Source organism: Oncorhynchus mykiss, chromosome 24 (genome assembly GCF_013265735.2).
Source record: "Oncorhynchus mykiss isolate Arlee chromosome 24, USDA_OmykA_1.1, whole genome shotgun sequence".
NCBI classification, from domain to species: Eukaryota; Metazoa; Chordata; class Actinopteri; order Salmoniformes; family Salmonidae; genus Oncorhynchus; species Oncorhynchus mykiss.
In genome coordinates, this window is record NC_048588.1 from 5855004 (window position 1) to 5870318 (window position 15315).

Sequence of the window (15315 nt, forward strand, 5' to 3'; positions counted from 1 at the left end):
CAAATGGCTGTCAAGTTTGCAATTCCTCACTCTCTACACTACAAGGGGAATCTATTACACTGTCCCGAGGACAAATTTGTCTGCCACTCTAATATACATCAATGCGATTTTCAATAGTGCTGAAGTAAGGTGCTAAGGTATGTGTCCCTTTCTAACATGATGCAACAACTGTAATGTACATCTCCCAGCACCTCCCATGACTTTCCTCTCTATCTTGGCTATCAGGAAAATATGGTTATATTTGACTCACTCACAAGGATGTCCACTTCTGTCGGTCTATGGCCATCTTTTCCACCATACCCTAGCTCTGCTGATGTTGCTGGACTCTATGGTCTATGGACTAAGTATGCAAAAGTAAGAAAGCGAACAGTGTCAGGCAAAGTATCACGTCTGGAGACACTGGTTGACTATGCATGTGGATCTGTGAGAATAGAGGCTCTGAGGCAGTGGAGGGCAGGGTTGGGCTAGATCGGAATATAATTGCCTCTGACTATTCCCTATAAATTATGTCTGTACTGTGTTGTGGTGTCAACAAATTGCATATCTCCTTTCACTGGATATATTCAAAGGTTTTAAAAATGATCAGAAATAAACAATACAATGCAGAAGGGTCAATTACCAATTAGCAACTCCCATGGAGAAGAAAGTGGCGTTCTCCGAACGTTCAGTCAGGAAAAAGACTCTCGTAATCAAATCAAATTGTATTTGTCACATACACATGTTTAGCAGATGTTATTGCAGTTGTAGCAAAATGCTTGCGCTTCAAGTTACGACAGTGCAGCAATATCTAACAATTTCACAACAAATACCTAATACACACAAATCTAAGTAAAGGAATGGAATTAATAATATATAAATATATACACAAGCAATGTCAGAGCGGCATAGACTAAGAAATAGTAGATAGTATAGAATACAGTATATACATATGCCATGAGTAATGCAAGATATGTAAACATTATTAAAGTGGCCAATGATTTGAAGTCTGTGTATGTAGGCTGCAGCCTCGCTGTGTTAGTGATGGCTATTTAACAGTCTGATGGCCTTGAGATAGAAGTTGTTTTTCAGTCTCTCGGTCCCAGCTTTGATGCACCTGTACTGACCTCGCCTTCTGGATGATAGTGGGATGAACAGGCAGTGACTTGGTTGGTTGTTGTCCTTGATGATCTTTTTGGACTTCCTGTGACATAAGGTGCTGTAGGTGTCCAGGAGGGCAGGAAGTTTGCCCCCGGTGATGCGTTGTGCAGACCACACCACCCGCTGGAGAACCCTGCAGTTGTGGGTGGTGGAGTTGCCGTAGCAGGCGGTGATACAGCCCGACAGGATGCTCTCAAATGTGCATCTATAAAAGTTTGTGAGGGTTTTAAGTGACAAGGCAAATTTCTTCAGTCTCCTGAGGTTGAAGAGGCGCTGTTGCACCTTCTTCACCACACTGTCCATGTATTGCGTTGCCCATGTTTACTCCAATGCTTCCTACAGCTGTGTCAAGTTGGCTGGATGTCCTTTGGGTGGTGGACCATTCTTGATACACACGGTAAACTGTTGAGCATGAAAAACCCAGCAGCGCTGCAGTTCTTGACACAAACCGGTGCGTCTGGCATGTACTACCATACCACATTCAAAGGCACTGAGATAGTTTGTCTTACCCATTCACCCCCTGAATGGCAAACATACACAATCCATGTCTCAATTGTCTCAAGGCTTGTCTCCTCCCCTTCATCTACACTGATTTGAAGTGGATTTAACAAGTGACATCAATAAGGGATCATAGCTTTCACATGGATTCACCTGGTCAGTCTATGTCATGGAAAGAGCAGGTGTTCATAAATGTTCTGTACACTCAGTGTATATGACTCTGGGTTGGGATATCCAACCACTCAGCTGTGCATCTACAGTAAAGAAACAGTTGCTCACTGCAAAAACAGTTGCATTGGATCGCTCAGCCTCAGCCTCTGCTCTGAGAAGCTTCCTGTTGTCAGTTGCATCAGTCACATGCCAGCCCTGCCTGACGAAACCTTTTAGAGTTTAGACAAATGCCTCTCTGTGTCACTGACAAAAAGCAGCGAGCTGAAGAACAGCGTTCTAGTCTTTAATTAAAACCACTCAGTGGAACAATATTGTCTTCTACAATGAGACATTGTGGCTACAATGAGACATTGTGGCTCTGTAATGACTATCTTAGAAAACACAACTTTTGCCGTCAAACAAGGAGTTATTAAAACACTGAACTTGGGTAAATGTGTATTGGTGCATGGTGCATTAGAGGAATGCGGAAGTGAACGAGAAGCGATCTGAGAGTGCTGCGTCCGTATGTGTGTGTGTCTGCGTCCATGTCTGAGCCATGCGTGTGCGTGTGTGTATATACACGGCCTGCGAGAAAGTTTAAAGGTGTGGCCTATTCCCAGTTAAAAGGCATTGCAATAGAACTGCAGATTACCAAAGGGGCATGGAGGGCGCAGGATCAGTTTTCGATCCAAGCCGACCTTCAGTCCTGACTCCAAGCTTTCACTCCCTCTTTCTCTCTCCAGTAAATCCTCCACTCCCTCTCTCCACTCGAGTGGCTAAGGCCTAACAGCAAGAGCACATCCAATCCTCCTGGATCCTCTGGGTCAGAGGGGCTTCCCACTGCCATCAGAGCAGCTAAGCTTCTCACCGTCCTCAGAGGCTGCTGCAAAGCATGGGCCTTTATACTGAAACAGCCGGAGCCTCTGACACACATGGCACAGACACAACATTATTAGATTGGAACACAGAATTTGAGTGGCGCGCGGTTTGCCTCTAAGTTATGAGTATCTGGCTGCACTCAGAGATCTGACTCTGAGGTCTCTCATATAGAAACCAATACTGTAGATGAGTGGAGGTCGGTGCTGTTTTTTAAATAAACATGGTCTTATTTCTATTACAGCATATTGGATGATTGTCATTCTTAATCCATTCACCCGGCTCAATGTAACATCGATAGGTTTAGGCTACGACACATTACACTCAATTTTCCCCTATTCCCACCATGAGGTGGCTACAACCTAGCCTATGAATGAAAAATGAAACTGTAGTTGCACAGGTCAAAATAACAATTTGACTAATCAAGGTGACAGACAGTGACACATTTAATACTACCTTGCACACTCATGCCTGCATCTAGCTGATCTAGGGTGTAATCATTAGTCCAACAGTTGCAAATTTGAGTTTCTATTCCCCGTTTCGTTCTATTTTCTTCTGTTTAAGAAACATTTTTCCAACAGAATCGGCTGAATGAATACACACCCCTGATCACAGGCAAACACAGTTCTCTATGCTCGTTGTATTCCTTCTCGCATCTACACGCTCTCCTCCTCTCACCTTTTTCCTTCATTTTTGGACTTCAGTGCACACCACATCAGCTGTCTGTTACCGGGCAAGAAAAAAAATCCAAGCCACACCTTCATATCATAACCGCTACACACAGCCTACATCATTGTCACCATATTAGCTAACGTCATAGTCAATATAGCTACTAAAACTAACATGTTAGTAAACCCGCTACATTCATGCAGTACAGAGTACAGTCAGAAAGGAGTTTAGCACTTACACCGGCGGGCCCCAATGGCAATAAATTAATAAAACCAAAAGCTTACCTTGATTTGGAAGAGTTACAGTGTTGGATTGCCATAGCCAGCTAGCTAACAAAGAATTCCTCTCTGTTTGACTCAGGTGTTTGAGTAGGCTAAACTAGCTAGCTGCATTTGCTAAGTAAGTGAAATATACAGTGCCTTGCGAAAGTATTCGGCCCCCTTGAACTTTGCGACCTTTTGCCACATTTCAGGCTTCAAACATAAAGATATAAAACTGTATTTTTTTGTGAAGAATCAACAACAAGTGGGACACAATCATGAAGTGGAACGACATTTATTGGATATTTCAAACTTTTTTAACAAATCAAAAACTGAAAAATTGGGCGTGCAAAATTATTCAGCCCCCTTAAGTTAATACTTTGTAGCGCCACCTTTTGCTGCGATTACAGCTGTAAGTCGCTTGGGGTATGTCTCTATCAGTTTTGCACATCGAGAGACTGACATTTTTTCCCATTCCTCCTTGCAAAACAGCTCGAGCTCAGTGAGGTTGGATGGAGAGCATTTGTGAACAGCAGTTTTCAGTTCTTTCCACAGATTCTCGATTGGATTCAGGTCTGGACTTTGACTTGGCCATTCTAACACCTGGATATGTTTATTTTTTAACCATTCCATTGTAGATTTTGCTTTATGTTTTGGATCGTTGTCTTGTTGGAAGACAAATCTCCGTCCTAGTCTCAGGTCTTTTACAGACTCCATCAGGTTTTCTTCCAGAATGGTCCTGTATTTGGCTCCATCCATCTTCCCATCAATTTGAACCATCTTCCCTGTCCCTGCTGAAGAAAAGCAGGCCCAAACCATGATGCTGCCACCACCATGTTTGACAGTGGGGATGGTGTGTTCAGCTGTGTTGCTTTTACGCCAAACATAACATTTTGCATTGTTGCCAAAAAGTTCAATTTTGGTTTCATCTGACCAGAGCACTTTCTTCCACATGTTTGGTGTGTCTCCCAGGTGGCTTGTGGCAAACTTTAAACAACACTTTTTATGGATATCTTTAAGAAATGGCTTTCTTCTTGCCACTCTTCCATAAAGGCCAGATTTGTGCAATATACGACTGATTGTTGTCCAATGGACAGAGTCTCCCACCTCAGCTGTAGATCTCTGCAGTTCATCCAGAGTGATCATGGGCCTCTTGGCTGCATCTCTGATCAGTCTTCTCCTTGTATGAGCTGAAAGTTTAGAGGGACGGCCAGGTCTTGGTAGATTTGCAGTGGTCTGATACTCCTTCCATTTCAATATTATCGCTTGCACAGTGCTCCTTGGGATGTTTAAAGCTTGGGAAATATTTTTGTATCCAAATCCGGCTTTAAACTTCTTCACAACAGTATCTCGGACCTGCCTGGTGTGTTCCTTGTTCTTCATGATGCTCTCTGCGCTTTTAACGGACCTCTGAGACTATCACAGTGCAGGTGCATTTATACGGAGACTTGATTACACACAGGTGGATTGTATTTATCATCATTAGTCATTTAGATCAACATTGGATCATTCAGAGATCCTCACTGAACTTCTGGAGAGAGTTTGCTGCACTGAAAGTAAAGGGGCTGAATAATTTTGCACGCCCAATTTTTCAGTTTTTGATTTGTTAAAAAAGTTTGAAATATCCAATAAATGTCGTTCCACTTCATGATTGTGTCCCACTTGTTGTTGATTCTTCACAAAAAAATACAGTTTTATATCTTTGTTTGAAGCCTGAAATGTGGCAAAAGGTCGCAAAGTTCAAGGGGGCCGAATACTTTCGCAAGGCACTGTATATACTGTATAGTCCTTTTTACATTAGCAGATGTCAGAAAGGGCTATACAGAAACCCAGCCTAAAACTGGGATTATAAGAGTGCATGTTCATTAAGGCCAGATTGTTCTTCAAGATGTTTAGTGCATAGATGACCAGCAGGGTCAAATAATAATCACAGTGGTTATAGAGTGGCAACAGGTCAGTACCTCAAGAGTAAATATCAATTGGCTTTTCATAGGCAAGCATCCAGAGGTCAAGACAGCAGGTGCGGTAGAGAGAGAGAAAGTTGAGCAGGTCTGGGACAAGGTAGGACATCCGGTGAACAGGTCTGGGTTCCACAGCCGCAGGTGGACTGGGGACAGCCAGGAGTCCTCAGGCGAGGTAGTCCTGAGGCATGGTAGTGGGGCTCAGGTCCTCAACGAGGGGAGGGAGATAGGGAGAGAGAGAATTAGAGGGAGCTTGCTTAAATTCACACAGGACACCAGATAAGACAGGAGAATTACACCAGATATATCAGACTGACCCTAGCCCCCTGGCATATAGACGATTGCAGCATACATACTGCAGGCTGAGACAGGGGGAAGTCGAGGGGACCCTGTGGCCCCGTCCGACGATATCCCCGGACAGGGCCAAACAGTACCACACCACTAGAGGAATATCAACAGACTACCAACTTACTACCCTGAGACAAGGCTGAGTATAGCCCATGAAGATCTCCTCCACCACATGAGCCCAAGGAGGGCGCAAAATCGGAGATCTGTGGGAGACCTTGTAGGAGATCTGTCGACATGCCATTGATCAGGGCGTTGACCCTGGTTGGTTCTGTGGGTCGCTCTGGATGGAAGTCTGTTAGATGACTGAATGTAATGTAAATATTGAGTGGCTTCACTGCAAGTAGATTAAATCAAATAAAAATCAAATTTATTTATATAGCCCTTCGTACATCAGCTGATATATCAAAGTGCTGTACAGAAACCCAGCCTAAAACCCCAAACAGCAAGCAATGCAGGTGTAGAAGCACGGTGGCTAGGAAAAACTCCCTAGAAAGGCCAAAACCTAGGAAGAAACCTAGAAAGGAACCAGGCTATGTGGGGTGGCCAGTCCTCTTCTGGCTGTGCAGGGTGGAGATTATAACAGAACATGGCCAAGATGTTCAAATATTCAGAAATGACCAACATGGTCGAATAATAATAAGGCAGAACAGTTGAAACTGGAGCAGCAGCACGGTCAGGTGGACTGGGGACAGCAAGGAGTCATCATGTCAGGTAGTCCTGGGGCATGGTCCTAGGGCTCAGGTCCTCCGAGAGAGAGAAAGAAAGAGAGAAGGAGAGAATTAGAGAACGCACACTTAGATTCACACAGGGCACCGAATAGGACAGGAGAAGTACTCCAGATATAACAAACTGACCCTAGCCCCCAACACATAAACTACTGCAGCATAAATACTGGAGGCTGAGACAGGAGGGGTCAGGAGACACTGTGGCCCCATCCGAGGACACCCCCAGACAGGGCCAAACAGGAAAGATATAACCTTAGTATTAGTATGTTTTTAATATTTTAAAAAGATGTGAGATTTTTTTTTAAGTATGTGAAAGTAAAAATAAAAATACAATGACAAATATAGCTAGTTCTCTTTCACTCTTGCTTCTCCTACATTTTTTAATAAATGCTTTTGTTCAAAACTGTTTAACTATTGTCTTTCTCTCTCTTTGAGTCAACTACTGGCCACATGTTATGCAGTGCTTTTAGCTTACGCTTTCAGTACGAGATTCATTCTCTGATCCTTTGATTTAGTTGGACAACATGTCAGTTCATGCTGCAAGAGCTCTGATAGGTTGGAGGAAGTTGGAGGAAGTTGTTATAATTACTGAGTAAGTCTATGGAAGGAGGTGAGAACCATGTATTGAGTCAATATACCCAGAGGAAGACGGAAACTGGCTGTCTTCCGGCTACACCATGGTGCTACCCAACAGAGTGCTTTTGAGGCTTCTGTAGACTTTCATAGCAAAACTGTGTTTTAATCCATTATTTGGTCAAATTCACTGAGGAGGATGGTTCTCCCCTTCTTCCTCTGAGGAGCCTTCACTGCTGTAGATAGGGCTGACTTTATGACTGAGTACCTTGACATACTAAATTGTTCAGGTTCATCATTGTAATGTATGAGACTTTCACATATACTGGTAGCAAAGGACATGATTCTATATTATGCTAATAATTCACATTTAGTTGGGGATCTTGGCAGAAATATATGCAATAAAACTCCAGTGGGACTAGAAAAGTCCTGCACCAGTATTGGATATTTGTGCTGAGGCAAAAAAAATAATAATCCTGTGTTTAACTGTAAGTTAAATTACCCAAGAGTGTTGTTACAATGCCTTGTTACAATGTATATGCTCCATAAATTATTTCATTTGGAACCCTACCAAAAAAGAGAAACTCTGAATAAATATTATTTGCCTCCACTAACATCATTCAATGCATAGTAAGGGTTGACAGGTTAAAGGTCAAATATCTTGGGAAACAAGAACCAATTATTTAACTTCATATACAAAGGACAACAGAGCTATAAGATTTCCCATTGCTCCTGCATTACTTTGCAACTTGGCCTCGCAAACCAAACATCCTCCACTAGCACTATAGAACTATGCCAAACTCATCCACCCACTGTGGCAGGACATAGTTGCATGGATATGGCGTGGTAGGAGGAACCATCCAAGACGTCATCGGTTTTCTGCTAACCTCCATTTAACGTCTGAAAAAAAAACTCTTTACTTCTAAGGCTAGGCCCCTTTTTTCTCAATTTCCGCCTGAATGACGTGCCCAATGTAAACTGCCTGTATCTCAGTCCCTGAAGCCATGATATGCATATAATTGGTACCATTGGAAAGAAAAAACTTTGATGTTGAGAATATAACACAATAGATACAAGAAAAAACAAACAGATTATTTTTTTGAGAGACCATCCTCTCAGAAACGCAAGAGAAAGGTAATGTTGTAAAAAACTCCCTGGATGCAATTCCCATGCATCCAGCAGTCTATGTTCAAGGTTTCAGGCTTGTAAATTCAAAAATGAATAAGAAATAACAGTTTTAGTAGAAGGACACAGTCTTGGATATCCATGTTTCCAATTGAAAATACTTTTTCCGAAATAAATATTATTTGATTACATTTTAGGGCATCTGAGGAGTAAATAGAAACATATTTTGACTTGTTGAAACAAAGTTTTGGGGTAGATTTTAGGATTCCTTTATCTGCAAGTTGAACGAGTGGATTACTGAAATCGATGGCGCCAACTAAACTGACTTTTTGGGATATGAAGAAGGATTTCATCTAACAACATGTTATAGCTGGGACCCTTTAAATGACAAATCAGAGGAAGATTTTCAAAAAGTAAGTGAATATTTAATCTTTATATGTGAATGTGTGAAACCTGTGCCGGGGGAAAAATATTTTGATGTGGGGCGCCGTCCTCAAACAATCGCATGGCATGTTTTTGCTGTAAAAGTTACTGTAAATCGGACAGTAGAGTTAGATTAACAATAATTTAAGCTTTAAGCCGATATAAGACACTTATGTACCTAAATGTTTAAAATACATAATATTTATTAGAATTTATTTGATTTGCACGCCCTCCAACCTCCCCGGAAGTTGCCCCGCTAGTGGGACACCGATCCTTATTAACTCTGCCTTGTCACTGCAAAGTGAGCCGTCGTCCCCCTCACTTTCACTCTTATTTTGTTCACCCTTCTCACCTCATGAGAGTGTGGGTCCTTTAAAAGACGGACTCAATTTTGCTGTGGCTATGGAGAGAAATCCCACTCAGGCATGTGGGCGTTTGGGTTTCCAAATATATATTAAACACAGAAAATATCAGGCTAGTCAGAAGGCCTAGTCAAGATACCAAGTCAGCTTTGTTTCAATGTGTCTGGGTGTAAATATTGGGGAGTTGACACTTTAACTTTGTCAGCAGTTCGGTTTTGGCTCTGTTACCCACCTTAACCCTCTCTAGAGTCAGATTTCACTTAGAAAGTGAACACTGAGCGCTCCAGTCACACAGACACATGCAATTTTCCAGGCAAACCTGCTCCCATTCATGTGCTGATACAGTCCGTACACCCTGGCAGTCAGAGAAAGAGAGAGGAGATTAGTGAACCGTATCTGCGGATTGCATAATTAGCCATCATCTCTACTGTAATACTTTCTTTATCGCCCTGCTCCTTAGCACTTCTTTTAAGCAGTGGTTTTGAAACGTGAAGTGTGTCTGGCTTCTTAATTTCAGGACGAGGAATCAAGAGAAAAGTCCAATATAAAATGGATGAGGTTACAACTGTGCTTTTCACTGTAGTTCATTCTAAAGAATTGTGTTAAACCATAGTTCAGGTTTGCTGTGTTCCTAAGTGAGGTGACATTCTACTTTCAGCCAGCCTTATAAATCATAAGAAGTGTAAAGTAGGTAGTGTTTCAATTCACAGCAGTACAAGTTCATTATAGTATATTGACCCAATGGAGGGCTAGCTAATGGGGTCTCAACTGGGAGATGCAAATAGTGTATAATTAACCACACAAAGTGATGTGATTTAACATTAGCTAACCGGTAGTACTGTGGGTCTACATGATAGGAAGTCTTTACATTAGAATATATTCTCATTCTGCTGTACATTCCTACATGGAGCAATACGGCACTCAACACCGATTATTTAACTTTATTTTCAAAGGATAACAGAGCTATATGATTTCCCATTGCGCCTGCATTATTCTGCAACTTGGCCCCGCAAACCAAATATCCTCCAACGGCACGATAGAACTAGGCCACACTCATCCACTCACAGTGTGGCATGACAAGGTTGCACGGCTACAGTATGGCATGGTAGGAGGAACCATCCAAGACGGCACCAAAACTTTGGCACCAGTCAGTGGTTGGTGGTCCTGACTTGTATAGGCCTACTTCCCCTCGTCAGCGGTAACTCTCCGACTAATTTGGGGGAAGACAAACAACAAGTGGACTGGGTCCATTATAAACCAGTACTCCCCCCATCTGTCAGGCCAAGGAAAGTCACGTTGCACAAATAGGCGCAGAGTGACAGCCGCTTCCAGCTGAGGAGGGATCAGCTTTTTGCTAACCTGCATTTAACATCTAAAAAAAACCTCTGCCTTGTCACTGCAAAGTGAGCCATGGTCCCCCTCACTTTCACTCTTATTTTGTTCACCCTCATCTCGCCTCATGAGAGTGTGGGTCCTTTAAAAGACGGACTCAATTTTGCTGTGGCTATGGAGAGAAATCCCACTCAGGCATGTGGGCGTTTGGGTTTCCAAATATATATTAAACACAGAAAATATCAGGCTAGTCAGAAGGCCTAGTCAAGATACCAAGTCAGCTTTGTTTCAATGTGGCTGGGTGTAAATATTGGGGAGTTGACACCTTTAACTTTGTCAGCAGTTCGGTTTTGGCTCTGTTACCCACCTTAACCCTCTCTAGTGTCAGATTTCACTTAGAAAGTGAACACTGAGTGCTCCAGTCACACAGACACATGCAATTTTCCAGGCAAACCTGCTCCCATTCATGTGCTGATACAGTCCGTACACCCTGGCAGTCAGAGAAAGAGAGAGGAGATTAGTGAACGTATCTGCGGACTGCATAATTAGCCATCATCTCTACTGTAATACTTTCTTTATCGCCCTGCTCCTTAGCACTTCTTTTAAGCAGTGGTTTTGAAACTTGAAGTGTGTCTGGTTTCTTAATTTCAGGACGAGGAATCAAGAGAAAAGTCCAATATAAAATGGATGAGGTTACAACTGTGCTTTTCACTGTAGTTCATTCTCCACAATTGTGAAAACCATAGTTCAGTTTTGCTGTCTTCCTAAGTGAGGTGACATTCTACTATCAGCCAGCCTTATAAATCACGAGAACTGGAACGTGAGTAGTGTTTCAATTCACAGGCGTACAAGTTCATTATAGTTTATTGACCCAATGGAGGGCTAGCTAATGGGGTCTCAACTGGGAGATGCGACTAGCGACAAATCTAGCAACTTTTTCTGGTGTTATTGGAGGCTTTTGGAGACTCTGACGTGAAAGCACTCTTCTCAACGACCAGCGGGTGCTGCTGTGGGCCCCACCCACCCCCATCCAAAAGCACTCACAGGCGGCCCAGGGATGTAAATGTAAAAAACAAAAACAAAATTAAAAACGAAGTAACTCCGCCAGAGTGTCTCTTTTGGGTCACATTTGCCAGTCCCAAGCCCGGATAAAGGAGGAGGGTTGGAATTGTGACATAAAAAAAAAAGAAGAATCGACAGAAGAAAGTTAATTTGTAGTTCTAAACATATTTAGGGTGTTCTTTTACTCACTTTTTGTCTCTCCCACAACGCTATTCCTCTCTCCTACAGCGTCCATCATAATTACATGCACATGGTCAATTACCCTTGGCTGAACGCGGTGTGCAACATCCTAAGTTGTTTGAAAAGGGTGGTGGAAAATGTTGTTTTATTAAAACGCCATTAATAAAAGACACAGCTCTTTCCTGTTTATTTTCGGCAGCTCGCCATTAAAGGTGACTAAGGAGGGAAATGGTGCCTTGCAGCCTGAATGGAGGACGGTGGAATGGAGGAGGATGTAAGAGCCAGTGCACGGATGGATATGAGTGTATTACCGGGAAATCACATCAAACCTAGACAACAGTGCAGATCTAGTGTCCACTATTGGCTACCTAGGCTACCGTAGACCTAGTTGATTAGCCTACATGTCATATTGATTTTGCCAATGCCGTTTGCCTCAATTTGGCAACATACAGTAGGGCAAAAAAGTATTTAGTCACCATAATTTGCAAATAAATTCATAAAAAATCCTACAATGTGATTTTCTGGATTTTTTTTCTCATTTTGTCTGTCATAGTTGAAGTGTACCTATGATGAAAATTACAGGCCTCTCATCTTTTTAAGTGGGAGAACTTGCACAATTGGTGGCTGACTAAATACTTTTTTGCCCCACTGTAGCTACTAATATGTCAGTCCCAGCCATATCCCCTGTAGATCATTACAGTAACGCCGCTAGGGAGCGCAGTTGTCACTAGATACCACAGCCACAAAGTACAAATGCAAACGAAAATATGCTTTTTGGTATTCATTTAAGGATAGGGTTACACATATCTCTAGCTGTGTGGTTAAGATTGTGTTTAAAATCTGATTTTAAAGGTAAACTTCCCCTTAGAACTTGCCTTGGCAGCCGATACCCACTGGGAACACAAGTTGTTTCCACGTCATTTCAAATAATTTACTTTGAACCAACATGGAAAAGAAGTTGAATTTACATCTTTACCCAGTACGTTGTGAATCGCTGCCTAGGCTACCTTAGAACCAACTTCCCCAATTGTAAATGGCCTACAGATATGTGGCATCGATATGAGTCAGAAACATGAATTTTAGTGTGAAAATGTACAAAGTGTAAATAGGATCATTTTGTCATAATATCAGTCTCGTTCAAAACTGTGTTAAGTGAGTTCGTAACGACTTAGCCTACTGGTGAGTTGGGTATGGATTAGGATCATGTCCACTTGCCCAGTGCCCACTAAGACGAGAGAAGTAGCTGTGCTGATTGCTCTCTATCAAATGAGCTCACGCTATCCAATCATAGCAGCCAGAACTTCCAGACAGTGAGACAGACATAGAATTAGGAATTAGAACACTAGGTTTGGACATAAATCTTCTTATGATGGGATAAAAGGTCAGACATTTTGGTCAGGGAGATGGTTAACCATTGAATGCCAGGGCTGTGATAAGATATTGTGTCAAATAATCAGTGTTGGGGAAGCGACCAAGCTACCAATTACTTCACACTGGAAGAAGTTAAGCTACACTAAAGATACCTTTAGGAAATATAGTTTTCTTAAAGATGCACTATGCAGAAATTGCTCTGCCATTTCCTCTTTGGTAAAATTCTAAGAAATTTAGTTGGCCTAATTTCAGTTTCTGTGACAAAACAAACAAGTCTAGTTTAGAGCACGTGTCAAACTCATTCAACGAAGGGCTGAGTGTCTGGAGTGTCTGGAATGAGTTTGACACCACTGTTGTAGAGAATCATTGTACAATCTAAACCGCTGTGAAATATATTTTCTAAAACCAAACATTTTGTATTTTCAGCTGTTTGAAGCTGGTGTACCAAACCGAAAGTAAAATATGCAAAAAATGAAACTTAACAGGAAGCATAGAAATAATGCACATAAAACAGATACACCGCTTCTTAGACTTGATTTAGAATGACAGATCTATTGTCACGTTGACCAAAATTAATATTTTGCAGCTTCAACTAAAGTTACTTCGAAAAAATTGTTAATTACAAACTACTAAAATATACAGTGGGGAGAACAAGTATTTGATACACTGCCGATTTTGCAGGTTTTCCTACTTACAAAGCATGTAGAGGTCTGTAATTTTTATCATAGGTACACTTCAACTGTGACAAACGGAATCTAAAACAAAAATCCAGAAAATCACACTATGATTTTAAAGTAATTAATTTAGCATTTTATTGCATGACATAAGTATTCGATGGTACAGAAACCTTTGTTTGCAATTACAGAGATCATACGTTTCCTGTAGTTCTTGACCAGGTTTGCACACACTGCAGCAGGGATTTTGGCCCACTCCTCCATACAGACCTTCTCCAGATCCTTCAGGTTTCGGGGCTGTCGCTGGGCAATACAGACTTTCAGGTCCCTCCAAAGATTTTCTATTGTGTTCAGGTCTGGAGACTGGCTAGGCCACTCCAGGACCTTGAGATACTTCTTACGGAGCCACTCCTTAGTTGCCCTGGCTGTGTGTTTCGGGTCGTTGTCATGCTGGAAGACCCAGCGACGACCCATCTTCAATGCTCTTACTGAGAGAAGGAGGTTGTTGGCCAAGATCTCGTGATACATGGCCCCATCCGTCCTCCCCTCAATACGGTGCAGTCGTCCTGTCCCCTTTGCAGAAAAGCATCCCCAAAGAATGATGTTTCCACCTCCATGCTTCATAGTTGGGATGGTGTTCTTGGGGTTGTACTCATCCTTCTTCTTCCTCCAAACACTGCGAGTGGAGTCTAGACCAAAAAGCTCTTTTTGTCTCATCAGACCACATAACCTTCTCCCATTCCTCCTCTGGATCATCCAGATGGTCATTGGCAAACTTCAGACGGGCCTGGACATGCGCTGGCTTGAGCAGGGGGACCTTGCATGCGCTGCAGGATTTTAATCCATGACGGCGTAGTGTGTTACTAATGGTTTTCTTTGAGACTGTGGTCCCAGCTCTCTTCATTTCATTGACCAGGTCCTACCGTGTAGTTCTGTGCTGATCCCTCACCTTCCTCATGATCATTGATGCCCCACGAGGTGAGATCTTGCATGGAGCCCCAGACCGAGGGTGATTGACCGGCATCTTGAACTTCTTCCATTTTCTAATAATTGTGCCAACAGTTGTTGCCTTCTCACCCAGCTGCTTGCCTATTGTCCTGTAGCCCATCCCAGCCTTGTGCAGGTCTACAATTTTATGTCCTTACACAGCTCTCTGGTCTTGGCCATTGTGGAGAGGTTGGAGTCTGTTTGATTGAGTGTGTGGACAGGTGTCTTTAATACAGGTAACGAGTTCAAACAGGTGCAGTTAATACAGGTAATGAGTGGAGAACAGGAGGGCTTCTTAATGAAAAACTAACAGGTCTGTGAGAGCCGGAATTCTTACTGGTTGGTAGGTGATCAAATACTTATGTCGGCAGTGTATCAAATACTTGTTCTCCCCACTGTATAATATCTTTATCTGAAATGTCAGACCACAAATTGCAAGAATAGATTACCCTGCAGTCAGATGTTAACAGAATGTGGGATTTAGCCTATTAAACACATGAAATGAGAATTAGGCACACGGAAAGTGATTCAAGTGAGAATTAGGGAGGTCCAATACCAAAAAGAATGGAAATGAGTGCCTACTTCACCCATATTTTACTTTA